Raw genomic sequence first — 20,281 nt, 5'->3', positions numbered from 1 at the left:
ATAAAATAAATGTTTGTTATATTCAGAGTTATTATTGTAAACATTATATGTATATATAAACATGTAAAACATTAAGTACACATAACTTAAAGCAATTAGAGAAAAAATATATAATCAGATACACAAAGATTCTTTAATTTCCTAATAAGTGAATAGTTCTCCAAATTATGAGTGATATGCATATACATTGAATTATAGATATATTTGAAAAAACGGAAATTACCTGGTTTACTTTAGTTAAAAGCTAACAATTGATCAGTATGTATTTTGGAATTTATTATTTGCCTACATAGACATTAACGCTGTCAGTCTTAACTTTGATTATATGAATTATATCTCTCAACACATCATATTAGTTATAAAAACGAAGACTTTTAAAAGTATTTATTAATCAATTTAAAATAATAATATATACCTGTTACCATACATTGCATATTTTATTAAAAACTATATTTTTCAAAATAAAGTTTTGAGTCTCTCTCTAATACCAGCTAAGTTTTTAGCCTGATTAATACATTCCCTCTTTTCTTTCTAAATGTGCTAAGAAAAATATGCTTAGGAAACATCTGTACGTATTGTTATTAAAGGAATCCTCTTTGTCATGAGCTTATTTATCCCCGTGGCAAAGATGGGGCAAATTTATCAACACTGATATATTACTGATGAAAACACATCAGTTCAAAACTAGACCAGTCTGTATGGCTGTTTCTTTCATTTAGGTGTGTCCCCATAGATAACTAGCTATATATGCTGATGTTAACTCTTTTCAATAAATTTTTATTGAGTAGGATGGGTGTAAGTGAAGAAAGAATGATAAAAATAACTTTAGGAGTTTTATATTATTTTCCACCCCCCTCCAAATAAGCTTGTATTTAAAAGGATTGATCGCCCATATGCAGATCTATGATCTGCATAATTTGATACAGAAGAAAATATTAAAACCTTAAAAACTCAGGACAGCATACAATGCTTTATTTCTAAAGCAAAGTTCACCAAAGGCAGTAAATTAATCTTTCTGAGATGGGTTAGATACTGAAATGCAAGGCTATATACTACATCAGATTGTCAGCATGAAGTATGGAGAGTTTTTCCCTGCTCCCTTATTCAGCAGTTAGTTTTTCTCAGCTTATTAACTGGCTCCACAGCCAGCTGGTTCAAGTCTAAGGGCACTTCAACCTGAATGAGCAAACTGACAGTCTGTAAACATTTAGGAGAAGATTGAGATAGGAGTGCTCATTTCTGCATCCAACAGAAAGATCTGGTGGCATCATGGAAGACTATATTATGTCTGGTGACATAACATTGTAAATTAAAATAGATTTTACAAATGATTTTGCTCAACTATATGCTTGGGATTTTTTACCAGAACTCAAAATGATACTTTATTTTTTCAATAAATAGTAAGAAGAATCTCATCATAAATTGATGGCCTACTGTGTTTTAGGTGATTTTATAGACAGGATCTCATTTAATCACTGTCATTCTATGAGGTAAGTATAATTCCCGTTATACAGGTAAGTAAAATGAGAACTGGGTTATGTGACTTACCAAAATCATGTTGGTAAGATGAGAAGCCAGAATAGTGCCCCAGAAATGTATGGTAATTTCTACACTAACTAACTCCCAGTTGTTAATAACAAAATCAGCTCTTTCTTAAGAATACATCAATCATCCTGTAAGCTGCTTTCTAGTCTATCATGTCGATTTTCAGTTACTAAAAGAATTTACATTTAACAAGTTTCCTGAGATGTTCTCTGTGCTAAGGCTCTGCATTTCCATCAATCTGATCCACTCAGTGCGCTCACATCTTCTGGCCCTCCTCCCACCATTCATTTTCAATACCACTTCACTGCAGATCAAACTTCTAAAACTCCCACATTCATCTCTTTGACCATGAACTCTATCAGATTCTCTCTCACTTTCATTTCTCCAGTAATTGCTCTTCTACCAAAGAGAGACTTAGGGTCTCTTGATTCTGTCATTTCATTGGTTGATTTTTCCTCTCTTCCATTCACTTCTTCTGTGGCCTCTATGGTTTCAAACTAGAAAGACTCTCTCACCAATTCTCAATGTCTTCGCTAGGTATTCTTCTATAGAGCCCATGGAACAAATCTCAGACATGGATTTGTTCTAAATAAGAATTTTTCTCTTTCTATACTTGGATGATGAGTCCTGTACAGGAAACCCCAAAATTCTATAAATTGGTCCCAAATAAATAATTGATCTTGATCTTAGCTGATCTCTCAGCACTTTCAAGACCTTTTGCTTGTTCTTGGTCTTGGTCAACTTCTATTTTTCTGAGCAGATATTCCAAATCTTCATATCTTTCCTCAGCCCTCTGGTCAATACTTTCTTCATAACTCTCAGAGTGACACATTTGATAAATTTGATGCCATCAAATGTGAACTACTTCAACTTTATGCACCCACCATTTACAAAAATGTTCCTATTTTTGTACTGTGGCAGGCCACTCCTGAAATGGTTCCTAATGATGCCTGCCTCATGGTATTCAGACCCTTGCATCTGGGATGGACCTAATGACTTGCCTCTAAGGAACAGAATGTGGCAAAGTGACATAATATAACTTCTTAGATCATAGAAAATTAAGAATTCTCTCTCTCTCTCTCTTTCCTTGACTTGCTCACTATGATGAAGCAAATTGCCATGTTGTAAACTGTCCTTTAGAGAGGCCCCCAGGGCAAGGAACTAAAGGGAACCCCTAGCCAACTGACAAGGTACTGACATCTTCAGTCTAAGAGCTCACAAGGAGCCCCATCCTGCCAACAACCATATGAGTGAGCTTGAAAGCACACACTTCCCCAGTGGAGCCTTGATGACGGCAGCCCCAGCCCACACCTTGTCTGTAGCCCGTGAGAGAACCTGAAGCAGAGGACCCAGCTAAGGGGCACCTGGATTCTAGTGTAGAAAAACCGAGAGAGAATCAGTACTCTTATTTTAAGCCATTAAGGTTTTCAGTAATTTGTTATGAAGCCAAAGATAACTCATACATGAACCCTCCTTTTATTTAGCCTTGAAGGATCAGGTGCTCAAGGTCAACCTCTCCACCTAAGGGCTTGATCTTATGCCCTTCCAGGCTTCTCTCTCTCAGTTTTCTTTTTTTTTCTTCTTTACCCTCAGCTTCTCTATCCTCTCTCCTACTGAAGTGAATTGTACTCTGTCCTTGTTTCCTCCCTGACAGGTGCCTTACTTCTCCATCTCAGCTAAACTTCGTAAAAGATTGTTTTGCTTCCCCTAATTTCTCCCTTTTAATTCAAGCATTCCATTAACCTATTATAAACTGGCTTCCACATCCATCTGAACTTACTCTGGCAAATCCCATCACAGACATTCATATCATCATATCTAATGAATGATTTTCAGTATCCAGGTTTTAACTTTTCTGCCTGAAAAAACCAATTGAGGGGCCGGCCTAGTGGCATAGCAGTTAAGCTCATGTGCTCCACTTCTGCGGCCCAGGGTTTGTTGGTTTGGCTCCTAGGCATGGATCTATGGACCGCTCATCAAGCCATGCTGTGGCAGGCGTCCCACATATAAAACAGAGGAAGATGGGCAGAGATGTTAGCTCAGGGCCAATCTTCCTCAGCAAAAAAGAGGAAGATTGGTGGCTGATGTTAGTTCAGGGTTAATCTTCCTCAAAAAATAAAATAAAATAAATTAAAACCCATTGAGTGAATGAACATTCTCACTGTTTTGAAAGTATTGACTCCTTTAGTTTTCATGAAACATTTAAATACTGGTTCTCTTTCCACCATAGTGAAAGTCTTTCCTTAGTCTATTGCATAGTTTCTCTTCTATTTCAGTGGTTCTAAACAGGAGGTGATTTGTCCCCCAGGGGACATCTGGTGACGTGTGTAGGCATTTTTGTCACAACCAGAGGAGGCAGAGAGTGTTACTGGAGTCTAATGGGTAGAGGCCAGGGATATGATCAAATATGCTGCACTGCACAGGACAGACTCACACAACAAAAAAGTTATTCAGTGCAAGATGTCAGTAGTGCTGAGGTTGATAAACTCTGCTCTATCTGATATCTAAAGCTGTTTTTTGCCCAACATTTCACCTCTCATCCACTCCTTTTACATGAGAAATCTCATCTGCTCTTGTGGTTTCAATTACTGCTTATATTCTGAAGATTTTCAAATTTACTGTTCCAGTACTGACTTCTGATATCTTGAATCTAAATGCCCATTAGATACATTTAACTGCATGTGTCATTAGCTGACCTAAATTAACGTGTCCAAAACTGTGGGTGCATTTATCTTCCCCATCAGAATTCTCCAGAAACCCTACATCTAGCAATATCAAGAGCATCACCACATGATTGGCCAATCTGTAATCTGAGACTCTCTTACACTCCCCATCCAATCCTCAAGTCCTGGAAATTTACCTCATATGCCCTTTTATGTTCCAAAATCCCCTACCTGCCTCACTAATGCCTATTTTTCCTTTAATTTCAGAGGAGGTGTCATCGCCTCTAGGGACCCTGCCCTGGCCTGACACAGGGTCCGGTGTGAGTCTTCTAAGCTCCCAAAGATGTAGGTCCTGCTCTAGCATTGAACATGTTGTACTGAAAGGATTTGTGTATGTTCTGTGTCCCCTGATAGATTTTAAATTTCTCTAAATAGAAGTCCATGTCTTATTTTTTGTGTGTATCCTCAGAAATCAAGTACAATGTATGAGAACGAAGATAATAATAATGGCAGCTAACAGTATTTGGGAGATTATTATATGCCAAGCACTGTATCATTTTCTATTTAATCCTTCTAACAAAGCTTTGATGTAGGTACTTTTATGATACCTATTTACAAATAAGTCAAACAAAGCAACAGAGAAGTTAAATCACTTAAGTCACATTGCAAATAAGTAAGGGACTAAGATTTAAAATTCATATTTCTAGCTCCAGAACTCACCTTCTTAACCACCATGCCACACTGATCCCCAAGGAATATACCTGTTTGTCTCCTACTCAGCTCATGATGCAAATTACTTTACTATTAATAAAATTGATGAAATATTATTAAAACTAATAAATCAACAGATAATATATGTTGAATTATAAATAATAATGTTATATTATTGCATATTAATATATCACATAAATGTATCCTTATATAACATGTTGTTATTAATATAAATGAAATTTAATAAAATATATCCACTTTAATACTCTATGAAGTATGAGAACTGCAAAAGTAAAATGTTTTTAGAAAGTGTAGTTTTTCTTTTCAATGTGCAAGATACTGAAATCAGCGTGTCAAATGTTGCCTTGGTCTAAGTTTGTGGCACTGCGGTGGAAGGATGTAAGAATTCAGACAAGTTAGTGATGGGTCAGTGAAAACAGCAGGACAATTTGCAGATTTAGAGAGAGTTTAGATTTTGTTATCAGAAATGAAGCTCAGAAGTGCTCTAAGAGGACACTAGACCAATAGAATGTGTTCTTGCTGATGCTGGTGGGCAGAAGGAGGACCAGCTGCAGCATTCAAGGATGAGAATGGGCCCACAGCAATGGTCTGCGGAGTGCTGAAGGCAATGATCGAAGCTACTCAGTCTCAGGTCTCAGGAAGGCCTGTGTTGGACCCATTTCAACTCTTCCAATACCACTTTTCAAGGGTGATTTTTTACCACATTAAAATAGATAATACATGCCAGCTCTTTTATTATGTGGCAAGGAAAAAATTGGTTCCATATTGTTTGTTGAGAAGCATTTGGAGGCAGGAGGAAGAATACGCTCTGGTTCCTTGAGCTACTGCTACACACCCGTTTCCTTATAATCTGGAGCAGGAATACTGGCCCTTTAACATTTTCCGTGACCTCCTTAACCTCTTTTAAATAACCTGGATGCCATCTAAGGATTTGTCTTCTCACTTACAGTTTGCTCCCGTTTGTTTACTAGTTCTCTAAAGTGGATGAGAAGTTTAATAAATGACTGAGGCTCACAGAACACATCGGCCATTTTCCCCTGGGGACATCCACAGCCACAAAACAGACCTGAGATAACTCAATTAATGCCTGCTCCCTACTCATGCTCCAGACGGAGGACCTTTAAGCTTAGAAATTGGGACAGACTGTCCCAGAAGCTATGGAGACCAACCACCTGGCTGCAAATCCATAACATGTAATAGTATAGGATGATTATCTTTTTTTTCTTGCTCATTCTTGGTTATTAACTAAAAACCCTGAAGAAATGAAATATAACATAAAGGAAAAGATTACGGCTATAGCCCTAGTCAGACTGAGTTCTCCCCTCTATGATTTTGACGATCTCAATTGCTAAATCTGTAAAATGAGAGACAATAATACCCATTTTGAAAAGGATTTATGAATATTATATATAATGTATGCAAAGTGACCATTATATGTTATGTCCTCTTTTAATCAAAGCTATTTATATCTTGACACAACTGTACTTTTAGATAGGCAAAGTAAAAAAATCTCAAAGTGGAAATGTGTCCTTTACTGTAAAAGGGAAAATTTTTTATTATCTAAGTATGTGTAGTTTGTCACTCTAACTCATTAGGATATTCTTACAAACAAATGTATTAACAGAGTGCGAGATACATCATAGATGCTTAATAATGGCTTGCAAGTGACGAATGAAAACTGAAGAAGAATCTGGACTCTGCCTTTCCCCTTGGAGTTCCTTTTGCATTATTTAGGGGTCAGGAGAGAGGCTACCAGGACACAGGATGCTCTGGGCCTTCTGTGATCTGGGTTTTGTCAGGACTAAAATTGTTATGGCATGAAAAACACATTCCTTATGAACTCACAGTCCTTTATAAAAAAAAATTACCATCATCTCTTTGATGATTATAAAAATAATGCATTTTGTTGCAGAAAACTTGGATATATTGAAGGGTATAAAGAATAAAATAAACATCACCTGTAATCCTCCAACCAGAGAAAAATATTTGTTAAAATCTGTTTTTTCTTAATGTTTTCTTCCTCGATGTGGATATGTATATGTTTGTATTTATCTACAGTCTATCTATCCATCCACACATATGCATAATTACATTACCTGTATTATATACATACATGTATATATACATTTAATAGAATTTGATAATTCCACACTTAAAAATAAACTATGAGAATTCCCTATAATATTAAATATTCCTTTAAACCATCACTCAATCTTTTCATAGTATTTCATAGTATATATTTTTTAGCTCATTTCTGATTAATTTTATTTTCTATTCTTTAATAGTATAATTTATATTGTGATTAATATCTATATGAAAACATCCCTCTGCATATCTCTGAATATTTTCCTAAAATAAGTAGAATTACTGGGTCAAAAGATAGAAGCCTTTAAAAATCAATTTACTAAGGATGTTAGGCTTTGCAAATATATCCATAGTTTATTATTTGCCTTTTAATTATTTTAACATAAAAAGGCTTTACATGTACCTTGTCAAATACATCAATTTTTTTTCCCTTTAGAGTTCTGCATCTGTTTTATACTTAAAATGATCCTCCTTGTTCTGAGTTTATACTTATTTAACAGTTTTATAACTTGACTTATTTTATAATATTGAATTTTACACAAAATTTCTCAATACACCTGGCACTGACTTTGGCATTAGTCTGAGATAGTAAAGCAATTTTCTTTGCATCAAAGACCTAATAGATTTCCTCAACGACACCAAAATTCTTTCCTCATTGATTTAAGCATCCTCCTTTATCATTTCCCGCATTCTTATTATATTAGGGCCTCTTTCTTCTCTTTGCATTCAGTTCTATTGATCTATTGTTATATGGAATTATCTTTTCAATTATTAATTTTTTATTCACTTGTACACACCTTGCTACACAAAGAGTGATCTGCTGACCAGCAGCAGCGCCATCAAGGGAGCTTGTTAGAAATGCAGCATCACAGACTACTGAATCAGAATCTCTACCTTATTTATATGCACATGAAAGTTTAAGAAGTGGGGACAACAGTTTCTTCTAGCCATTGAGCCAGTTCTTGTTCTGCTGCTGAATGAGAGGAGAGCGTGCTGAGGTCAGGAGGATCTGATGGGCTAAATTTTCTCAGTGGGTCACCACATTTTGCAAAAGGTGCTCACAAAAGCAAGGGCTGCCTTTGCAGATCCCTGCTGTCATTTCAGCAAGCTCTCCTACTGTAAGACCACTGTTTACAATAAAACCTCCACCTTTATGAGGCTTTTGCTCTGTTTTCTTCACTTAAAGCCAACTCAAACAGAAAAGACTAAAAGAAAATCATCATTCAAGAAATCAAAAGCGTTGCAACCCAGGTACTTAAATTTATAAAATGTCAGCTTTTGATAAACTAAAATAAAATAGTAAAATAAAATAAAATGGAAATTCCAATCCAGTCCGTGGAATCAAAGTGCTTAAGACTCTGCAGAATTTAATAGTTTCTTAGTGAACCATTTTGTCTGTTACATTTGAAATGTAAGCATTAAAGCAATGTAAAACTAACTAAGCCCTTGTAAAAAAGAAAAGAAAAAACCCTCCCTTCTTGTCTTACCAACACTGCTATTATCACATAGTGTGTTTCACATGATAAGCCATTCATTAAAGCATCACCTACTGTTTTTTTCCTCCTCAGAACCAGCTAGAACATGATCTGTCTCTGCATGAAGACGTTGGACCTCTGACCTTTTCTGTAGCTATTCCAGGCAAGTATAATAAACAGAGTTCACTGGGTTTCTGTAAATCTCTGATTATGTTTACTGTGGAATCCAAGTGTTCATCTCAGGCAGAAAAATTAAGGCTGATTTTCAAATATTATGTACAAACTCTAGCTACTAAGCGTTCCATAATGAGCACTTTGGCAATTTAAAGCAAATTAGGGTTCCCACTAGGCAAGGATGACATGTGCTGCAGTCAAAGAAAGATGGTATGCTCTTAATGGAGAATATTCACCAAGAATTTAAGATAAATCCAGAGAACTCTACTCATTGTAATTTGGGGGGTAAAAATCTTACTGCACTTCATTCCTGGGACTTTGTGTCAGTCTTAAATGCCCCTTTCCTGGTTTTTAAATCTAACCTTGTTGAAGAAGGCTAATGAGTCACAGCCCAGCATCCTTAGGTGGTTCTTTAGACACACGCCGATGGTGGGAAAAGGATTCCCTTCCCCAGGATCATCCGCGGCAGGACAGTTCAACATACCTAACTATTGCCACAGATGAACACGACAGTTGATTAAAATGAGGAATAAACTTGTATTTTTACCCAAGCACAAAATCAAATCAGAATTGCACTGATCATGTAATGTCAAAGAACCAAGATGTGGGGCCCGCCCTGTGGCTGAGTGGTTAAGTTTGTGCCCTCCACTTTCACTGGTTTAGATGCTGGGCACAAACATGGTACCACTCACCAGGCCACACTGTGGTGGTGTCCCACATACCACAACCAGACACACTCACAACTAGAATACACAACTGTGTACCAGGGGCTTTGGGGAGAAAAAGAAGAAGAAAAAAAGGGAGATTGGCAAAAGTTGTTAGCTCAGGTGCTAATCTTTAAGAAAAAAAAAACCCAAGATGTTAGTTACTAACTTATGATAGGCAAATTATTTGCATTATTCATTTAATTACATAGCAATATACATACTATAGAAAAGTTTAAAGATAGAGATAAGCATAAAGAAGAAATAAAAATCATCATTATTCCTACCACACAGAGATGATCATGGTTAACTATTGTCTATATCATTTGAAAATATGCATACACATATATACAGATAAATAAATATATATGACATGTGTATGTATGACAAATAAAAGACTATATACAATGATAGTATGTATGTATATACATATACATATGTATATATGTATACAATTGAATTATACATATATATGTATATGTATATATATATTAATTCAATTGTCTGTGTGAGGTTGAAACATGTCTTATGGGTGGATATATGTATGTGTGTATGCAAGTGCACATATATGTATGTGTATGTGTGTATATATTCTCTGTGTGTCTGTGTGTATATACATAATTTTTGTAAGTTATTTTTTAAAGTAATATACCACACACACACATTTTCATGTCAAAAGATCAATATCATAGTGATATTCAATTGTATATATTTTACTACCATTTGTTTCACTACTGTTGGACGTTTAGGTTATTTCTAAGTTTTTTAATATCATAAACAACATTGTAATGAAAATTGTTTATATAACTGTCTGATTATTTCCTTAAAAATAATGGAATTACTGGGTCAATGACTATGTTTTTCTCTGCTTTATGAAATATATTACTACATTATCCTCTAGAAAGTTTGCATTAATTTACCTTGCTCCTGGCAATGTATTAGAGTAACCTCTTTTATCCTAAACCAAAATAGATGTTATCATTAAAAATTGTTAATTTGATAAACCAAAATCCAATATATTCTTTACTAAGAAAGTTAAAGTTTTTTTCACATCCTTTTTCCTGCTTTTTTTAATTGTATTCATTTTCTTTATTTGATTATAGGACTTCTTTATACATTAGAGGGATTACTCATGATACATTACACATGTAACAAATATTTCTACATTTTGTCATTTGCCTTTCACTTTATGGTGGGAGTTTTGTGTGCTTTGCCAATCAGAAAAAAATTAAATTTTATATGGTCAAATATACCAATCTATTAATTTGTGATATCATACTATTAAACAATCATTTTATCTTACAATTTGGAAAACACTGGCCTGTTTTTGTTGCTTCTCCTGGGCATCATTTTTTGATATTTAACTCTCATGTCCACCTCAAAATTACTATGATGCCAGGGATAAAGTAAGGATAATTTTTGTTTTCAGAGGTAATCACTATGTCACCACTATCTGTTAAATCTCTCTTTATACCATTGCTTTGAAATGATATTCTCATTATGATACAGATGTATTTATACACATACACACATACATAACTGAGTTTGTTCTTGGCTTTCTTCTCTATTCCATGGGCATCCCTTTCTGATTCTGGAATAAGTTCCTCACTCTGATAACTTTTGTTATCACTTAGTGTATTTCAATAGTTTATAGTGAGATTCCCCCACTCATTATCTTTCATTTTCAGAATTTCATTGCTTTTATTACTTAGTTATTTTTCAAGTAATACATAGGACATTTTCCCAAATGGACACAAATGATTTCTAATTTGAATGGAATTTCATTAAATTAGGAAGATTTGATAACACTGTCTTTCCATACAAGAGCATAGACTTCTTTTTCATTTATTTAATTTTCAATCTCTCAATAAAAGTGCAGAGTTTTCTTCACATGAGCCCTGCATCCTTTATTAGTTTTATCCCTAGGTATAATATATATTTATGTTAACTAACATTAACAGGAGTCTTTTGTTTTTACTTAGTATATAGAAATAATATTGTCTTTTGCAAATAAATTTTATAATATGTCATGTACAAAACTCTCATCTTTAACGATTTTATTTTTTCCTTTTTCTCCCCAAAGCCACCCGATACATAGTTGTATATTCTCCGTTGTGGGTCCTTCTAGTTGTGGCATGTGGGACGCTGCCTCAGTGTGGCTTGATGAGCAGTGCCATGTCCGTGCCCAGGATTCGAACCAACCAAACACTGGGCCGCTTGCAGCGGAGCGTGGGAACTTAACCACTCGGCCATGGGGCCAGCCCCAACTCTCATCTTTAGATATAATTGTTTCAAACTTGATTTACTCAGATTTTCTAATGACACTATGATAGGTATAATTTTCAAGTGATTTATAACCAGACACATCAAGAATATAACTTTTATCCCATGCAACTTGATGAGCGATTATTTAACCTAATCAGTTTCTTATAAGTTCAATCATTTCAGTGTTTTCTCTTCATTTAAGTTTAAACTCATCCAACTCAAGTTTTGCTTCCTCCTCCACTTTAGCGTCTACTGTTGAGAGGGTCCAAAATGGAATCAAGTAGAGGGGCAGCCCCTGGTCTGTGACATCTGTTCTCTGCTGACACCTTCTGAAACTCCCATTCCCCATGCACGGGCACTCTAGTTTTCCCTTAAATGTTCCACATTCCCTTCGTCCTCGATCACCTGGTGCATCCTGCAAATCTGTGTGTGTATTCCATCATAATAAATGCGGTATGACTTTGGGCAATAGCTCTTTTTCTCTCCCTCTCTTCTCTCTCTCTCTCTTTTCTTCCCTCTCACCCCATTAACACCCCTCAGCCGCCCCCCCCCCACACACACACACTTTCCTCAATTTCTATGCCTGCACAGAGACGTGGAGCAGGTTGCCCTATTCTCTGTGGCTATCTGTCGTCAGACGCTTTTACCCCCAATGCTCCACCCAGACATCCCCTCTCTGCTGCCCTGATACTTTTGGGCGTGTGCTAAATCTGTAAGTCTAGTGCCACTAGGTACAACTGGGCAAGTTTCATTTCATAATTAATGTCTATTAATTTGTATTTAGGGAAAATTAATCTAATTGCTTAAATGTTTTATGATCATGAAAATGACTATAAAATAATTATTTAAATAAAATCTGAGTTTACAAAAAAGTAGTATATTACCATTGAGAACTTGCTCTTAAAGGACTATGTTTTGAAAGACTAGTAGCCATATTTTGTTCAACTACCAAAAAATGTATTTGCTAATATTTTATTTAGACTCTGTAACGACATCATAAACATTTGTTTTACCTTTGGCGGTAAAGACAAGATCTTATAGATAAGAAGGGCATTAATCTCTCCCCACATTTTTTTGTAAAAGTAAATGATCTTTTTATTTGTAAATCATTCAGCTAGGTGCCAACCAATTGCTATGGGTATTAACAACCATATGAACACTGCTAATAAACCATAATGGTAGCAATAGCTCACCCCCATTCTTGAGCACGTAGATCCATAGAGACTGCTACATGCTTTCTATATGTTAACTCACTTAATATTTATTACCAACCTATGAACTTGATTTTATTATCTTCATGGAACAAACTTGGACATAGAAAAGTTAAGGAGTTTGTCAAAAGCACACACTTTGAGAAAGGCAGAACATGGATTTATCATCGTGATAAGTCATTGTCCCCTGCCCTAAGATTTTCCATCTAATTGAGCACAGGCTGTGGAGCCATATTGACTAGGTTCAAATCCCAACTCTGCCACCTCCTAACTGTGTGATCTCAAAGAAGTTACTTAACCTCTCTCTGCCTCAATTTTCCCTTCTTGAAAATGCAAATAATAGTTTCAAACTCCTAGGGTTGGTTGAGGATTGAATCAGTTAATACATGTAAAGTATTTACTGGCACACAGTAAGCACTCAATAAATGTTAGCTATTAGAAATACAATAGAAAGTATAACTGTATAATAATTATGCAAGTTACTGTTGTGAGCATATAATTATATTTATTTATAAGCTGCTAATTCCACAATTTTGTCATAACAATTTTGTTATAGGTTCAATCATTTCCCCCATGCGATGGGATATTTACTGATCCTTTCTCTTGCAATTCATTTTAAATCTGTAAGATAGATATTAACCATGGAAGTCACCACAAGATCCAGCTGTATTCTAGGAACGTGAAGGATTTTTAAATAGGGCTTTACAGTTTACAACACATTTTCACATTCCTGCAGCTATTTACCTATATATTCCCACAAGAAAATGTTGCAATAAAATGCTTCATGAGTGTGCTCATTTAAAGTGAAAATGTACTTGAGACTTTGGGGCTTGAGAATTGCCTTTTATTTATTGGTCCAATAAAAAATATCATATTATCTACTTCATCTACTTTTTCCGCAAGGTGCAATATTGTTATGAATATATTCTGCATGCATTTATGGATTTTATCTTCATCAAATTCAACTTAAATAGTAATTTAATCCAAGAAATCTGGTCAAATGGGAAAAAAATAACGTGATCATTTTATATTTCTAAAAATCTGCTTTATTTTATTTAGAAGTGGTATTGTGGCAGTTTTAAGTCTATGCTATTTGCTTGAGATTATTCTGTCTAGATTTTGATGTGGTGCATTTAAAATTCATTTTACTAAGATATTTTCTTTGTTTACATCTCACCCTTTCTAATAGTTTCCCATTTCTTATGTCTAAATGATCCTTTTTCTTACTACTAAGTGCTGATTTAATTTTAACTTGATTTTGTTTTAGTCCTTTTAGTCAATAAAAACAGTCTTACATTAAGTAACCTGGGTTAACTATCTCATTTCTACTTAAGGAATAACTCCGTTGATATGATGAAAATATCAAGTCACCTTTTTGATAGGGGTGCGGACTACAATTGATACATGAAATTTTGCTCTTATCACTGCAAAAAAAACCTCCACTGAGCCCTCATTATATTCGACAAGTATTAACATGACAACATGAGGTTTGAAGTCAAATTTTGTCAAAGGTGGTCAGGACCCCATTAAGGGCAGAGTTTCAAACCCAGTTGTCAACAGGTGCCAGTCTGTGAATTTAAATGAGTGACAGCAGCATGTTATAAGACCAACAGGAGTGAGGAAGATCTCAGGGATCTGGACAACGGACATCTCATTGAAAGGACAGTTCCTATGAAACCCACTTACTTGCTACCAAGTAACAGTGTGTGTTCACTGTTGCCAGTTCTTAAGATTTTTTTTCTGGAAATTTATATTTTTTTGAAAAATGTGAAATCTCTCAATTTTTAAATGTTTGTAATCAATTCAATACTTTTTTGGGATGTTATGGTTAACAAACGTGCCATTGCTATGGCCATGTCTGGCATACAGGTGTCTAGTCAGTAAATTTTGGTTGGGGGCAATCTCATTTATAAGGTAGGGCTACAGCAGAGGGTCTAGCAAAAGTTCCACGTGTTTGTAATTGAAAATTCCTTCTGCTTCTGGGTTTCCCTCCCCTGACATCAAATAACAGCAATTCCTCTGAAGATTTCACACAGGAAAATAAATGTCTTTAAAAACCGTGTGTGCCTATGATTTCAAACTTAAATCTTTTCTTTTATGACTCCCTCTAAACATAATTTCCTAATGAGAACCAACCTCCCTAAAGATTTTGCTTGCTATGTGTCTCGTCTTATCTATATTAAATATTTTATTTAGTTCAGAAAATAAAGCATTATTCCTTCTTTCTCGCTTTACCTCTTACTATTTTCTAATGTATACCCATATCAAAGATTAATTAAAAGACTTTACACTGAAAATGCAATATGCCAGACACATAACCAAGGACTTCACTCAAATATATGTCACCCATCTCCAGACATCTCTAAACAACCAGACCACAGGTTCAAAACTATAGTTGATCACAGCTCTTTCAGCGAGCGAGCACACAAAAACTTAGCCTGCAATTACCACACATAACATCCTCATGATGAGTCTAGTGACAGAAGTTACACTGGCAAACTGGGTGCTTTTCCGATTACTGTATTTCGGTTTTGACCTTGCAGGCCAAGAGTCCTGAATGAATTTAATTGGGTGATTATCTCATTTATCTCCCCTTCTTTCCTATCAATTCTCCCACTTCAGAGAAATTCGCTCTGCACTTCCCATTCCTGGCTTTCTTTCTGGTTTAGGTTTTGCTTAGGTTATTTCATCCCTATGTAGTGACCTAATTCCTTTTAAAGCCTAAACTCTCCCTTGTTTTTTTTTTGTTTTTTTTTTGTTTTTTTTGTTTTTTTTTTTTAAAGATTTTTATTTTTTTTTTATTTTTTCCTTTTTCTCCCCAAAGCCCCCCGGTACATAGTTGTGTATTCTTCGTTGTGGGTTCCTCTAGTTGTGGCTAAACTCTGCCTTGTTTGAGAAAAGCTTTCAGTATGTTGTTAGCTTACTGTTTCGTATACCATAAAAAAAAAAACTATGACTGATATCGTGGGAACATTCCAGTCATTTGTGCTGTTGCCAGATCTTCCATAGTTATTCAATATCTTAAGCTTAAAGTTATTCATTTCCCCTCTGAGTGCATTTTTTGGGGACTAAAGTAAAAGATTTGACGTAAATATTTACTTTGCCCATTAAATTAGTGATCATTTATAAAGGATAAAGCCAATGCATGCCTAACTTTCCATTTCTCACAACACAACTAGTATTTCAGATTGTTTTTCTCTTTTCAGACAATTAATAATGCCTTGTATTTACCTAGCGCTTTCACAGACATTCAAATCCATGACCTGACTTATGTTCTCTCACATTTGCAGGTAGAACAAAACATCATCACCACAACTTTTCTGAAGGGAAACTGAGGAACAGTGGACGGGAGGCACTGTAGTAAAAGAAACTGAATTGAATGTTGCCAGGGCAATGGACAATCAGCCACACACATGCTCAAGGACAAGGTATCTGGATGCTAAAACAACCCTGGAAAAACTCAGAAATCCCATCGAATGGGGGGATAAGAGCAACTTACAATGGCAATAGCTACCAGGATGCCTGGTTTGTTTATGGTTACTAGGCCAGAGATATGGTTCTCCACTAACTTCCCAGGTCTGTCTTAGTTTTCATTAGAATTGATACTCTCCCCCTCTTCCCTCTTAGCTACTATGACACAATCTTCTCAAAACAGAACTGCCATAGTTTTACCTTATATTTTATATTTTCTTTTTTGGATTAGAACTATATCTACCATATTAAGTTCAAATTCCTCCATTTTCTACCGAAGATGTAAGGACATATGGCACCACTGTATGTTTCCATTTCAGTTTGTTTGTTTGTTCATGTATCCATTCATAAAAATACCTACTGATAATTATAATCCAGGAATTATTTGAGTCACAGGAATTAAAAAATGTGAATAATATCCATTCTATAGTTTTAAAAGTTACCATTTCTAAGGATTCAGACATATTAATAGTTGAGTACAATACAAAGTCAGTGTCCTAAAAAATATTAACCAGATACAATAAGAATAAAGGAAGAAAAATTATCTGTGCCTTGAAAAAAAAATGAGGAAAAACTTTACAAAGCAGTGAATTCACTTTGGGCTTTCCAGGATGAGTAGCAGGTAGAAGCAAAGAGAAAAATATGGCAAAAGAATATGTTTGAAAGAACATGCCGTAATTGGGTAATGATGAGAATGGACTAGGCCATAGGGAAGTGAGGTGCAAACTGATGCTGGAGTTTAACATCATGCTGAGACATTTATACTTTCTCCTAAGGACAATGGGTAGCCCTTCAAGTCTACTAAGAAAAAGAGAGGAATGAACAAGTCTGCACTGTGTAGTACAGATAAGTTGTGGCAGCATCTAGGATAGAAAGGAAGAGGAGAAAGCAACCAAGGCTATCTCTTAGGAAGATGTTGCAAGAGATCACACCGGTCCATACTAGCTTGATTTCCAAGGTCAAGCCATGCAATCATTCCCTGGCTTACAATCCCAACTGCATTGCCTCTCTTGCTGTGTTATTGCACTCTCTGGAAAACCACAATAGTGGGTCAATTCAACTCTCTCCCTGCTCTTTGCTTGCCCATGGCTGGAGAAAAACACACAACCTGCTACTTATTCTTGCCTTAAATTCAGAAACAATGACTTGATTTCGTGAGACAAACATACTGTGTTATTCTCATCCCACTCTCCTAGATTATTGCATCCTTCTCCCTACCCCAAACTCTAACACCTCTCCCACCGTCCTACATTTAACTGATTACTAGGCTTCTAACACCATTGAGAAACTTGAAGCAGTGAGAAGAGAATTTCCACAAACTCCAAAATACTTCATCTACCTACCTACCAGCACATATGAGACCACATAGTTTCATCATTAATAATATATGTGTGATCAACGTTCATACATAGATAGAGTGATATAGATATAGATGGACATAGACATAGCTGTAGTTATGACTGATGTTCCTATCTAAAGTCAACCCATCCATTTGCATACTAGACCCAATCCTCTCTCACTCCACTATATCATGCCATCAATTCTCTCCTATAAACATCAGCTTTCCCTCTCAACATACTTCCATCGTCATGTAAACATGCTGTTATTCCATCTTAATCTCTCTGAACTCTACTTTCCTTCCAGTTACTACTCCAGCTCTCAGCTCCCCTTTAAAGGAAATTTCCTCATACCTGTTGCTCAAACTTGCTGGAGTTTCTCTACTTCATCAATTTCTCTACTCCCATTCTCTCTGAAACCCATTGGAATAAGGTGTTTTATCAGAAACACTGTAAACACTGCTTTGTCAAGGTCATTTGTTATCTCTACATTGCTATTTCCAATGCCCAATCCTCCGATTCTACAATGCTTGGTCTGGAAGCACATTCCTCATTTGGCTTCCAGGACACCACATTCCCTTGATTTTCCTCCCACTTCACTGGTTGCTTCTTCTCAGACTCTCTTACTAGCTTCCCTTCCTCTCCTCAATCTCATAATGCTGGACACCTTAGGATTTGAGCATAGTATCTATTCTGTTTTTGACCTATACTCACTTCCTTGCAGGCTTCATTAGGCTCATGGCTTTAAATATCATCTATGTGTCTATGACTCTCAAATGTTCCTTTTAAAACAGAGATTCCACATTTCAAAAATTTAATTCCAGTCTTCTGCACCTACAGATATTTGTGTAAATAAAATGTGGAGGCTGTTTGAGATGAATATAAACTCAAATGCCTACTAAATATTCTCAATACCTATTAATTAATTTGTATTAAAGCAAATTTTCACACCAAACCTGTTATTCTATATTTTTCTCTCTTCCAGATTCCAGCTATGAAGGAGAGAAGAGGTAGGAAAAAAGAAAGGATTAACATTCAGGGGGGAGAAAATAATTCCTTTCATATGATCCACTACTTTCCCCTTCCCAAAAGACTTCTACAGGAAATCGAGTTAGAGTTCTATACAAACTAACTTAGAAAAAAAGAACCATTCTCACGAGATACTCATCTGCTGACAATCAGGAAAAATAAATAAATAGAATTAATTGATTGGTCGAGAATTCTTTGGTGAAACATTTATAAAGCATGAGAAATTTGCATAGTCTCTATTTAAACAGGCTAGATAATAACACTTTCTAAGGAAATAAATGGGGAAGAAAAAGCCTTTTTAACCCTACGGCTGTGTATAGTTATATAATCTCCAAACTGCAAATCAACTATGAATTACTCATTATTTCAGTATCTATATATTCCAACAGATAGTTTCTATTGCCAAAATGTCCTTTTCATACAGTTGAAGTTCAAGTGTATTTGTATTTCATACAGTTTTGCTGTCCACATAGATACCCATTGAAAAGTGATGACTATTTAGAAATTTTAAAGAATTTTTTTCTAATTTGGCTGACCAAGTTTAACAGATGTCTCATATAAGACTTTTTAGACTGATTCTTCCTGACGTTAGCAAGATTTCAAGTTAAAGACAAAATTACCCTCTGCCACCTCTCAGCTTGCTAGAACTGCTAATCTCTTCTTACTCAGTTTCTGCATTTGAGATTTTTAAAATCTTTATAATCTTCCCTGTTCCCTTATTGTGAAATGCCTGATCTGTTGTCGATTTTAAGTAGCTCATTCATAAATTGTTGACTTGATTCACACTTTAATGGGGAAGAGTCAAATTCAGAACTTAAGCTGCTGATCTTGGTATTAAGTGTAATTTCTAATAAATTAACTGTGGGAATGTGAATGAAGAGAATTGGAAGCTTCTCGACTGTTTAGATGTTGTTTTCCCAGTTTGTAGGCAATCAGACCTAATAAGGTCCTCTTGCCCCTCCTTTTATTCCCACTTTCTGCTCACTTTTTATTAATTTCACTAATATAACTAATCAAAGAAAAAAATATGTATAACAAAGTTATCATTTCCTTGGGGGTATTTAGTAGCCACTGATGTAAAAGTTTTGCAGTGGGAAAAAGGAGAAAATTATTTATTAAAATGAAATGTTAGGGCTATATGACATTTTAATTACACACACTTAAAAATTCCAATTTAGAATTATCTGAAGGCTTCTGCCCCTCTTGAATTTAGTTCTGCTCTGTGCTTTCACAGAATTCCCTCCTTTCTTTCAGATCACATTTCAACAATAACAAACCAAGAGATAAGCTGTTAAATACTTGATCAACCAAGTGTTTTAATTTGGGCATAGTGCCAAGTTATCAATTTCTTACCCTTATCCCCACTTAATTGACTGATGGAGCCTACATGGAATAGTTGATCCAGTCTCAATTAAATATTATTTGGGGTAAGAAAGTCACAATAATGTCCATGTTTTCAATAAAATGAGCCAATAATGTAGGAAATATTGTGGTCTAATCCTACCAAAAGCACTGCAGTCTTCAGCTAGGAAATTCAAAGAGCATCCATCCCTCTCTACTAGAGAAATAGTTAATTGGGTTTTTGGAAGC

General features: G+C 35.4%; 1 long non-coding RNA gene across 1 annotated transcript in view; it reads left to right on the top strand.

The window, feature by feature from the left end:
• LOC139076699 (uncharacterized) overlaps positions 1 to 18,877 on the top strand; it is a 36,723-nt gene extending 17,846 nt beyond the window's left edge. Inside the window, exons 2-6 of the long non-coding RNA XR_011528586.1 lie at positions 1,402 to 1,490; positions 4,476 to 4,553; positions 8,594 to 8,663; positions 16,145 to 16,282; positions 18,648 to 18,877. This is a non-coding gene — a long non-coding RNA (uncharacterized lncRNA). The remainder of the gene's footprint in view (positions 1 to 1,401; positions 1,491 to 4,475; positions 4,554 to 8,593; positions 8,664 to 16,144; positions 16,283 to 18,647) is intronic.
• The last annotated feature ends 1,404 nt before the right edge of the window (positions 18,878 to 20,281 follow it).

Source organism: Equus przewalskii, chromosome 17, assembly GCF_037783145.1.
Source record: "Equus przewalskii isolate Varuska chromosome 17, EquPr2, whole genome shotgun sequence".
Lineage (NCBI taxonomy): Eukaryota > Metazoa > Chordata > Mammalia > Perissodactyla > Equidae > Equus > Equus przewalskii.
The sequence above is the reverse complement of the archived record's forward strand: the minus strand, read 5'-3'. Positions and strand labels throughout refer to the sequence as shown.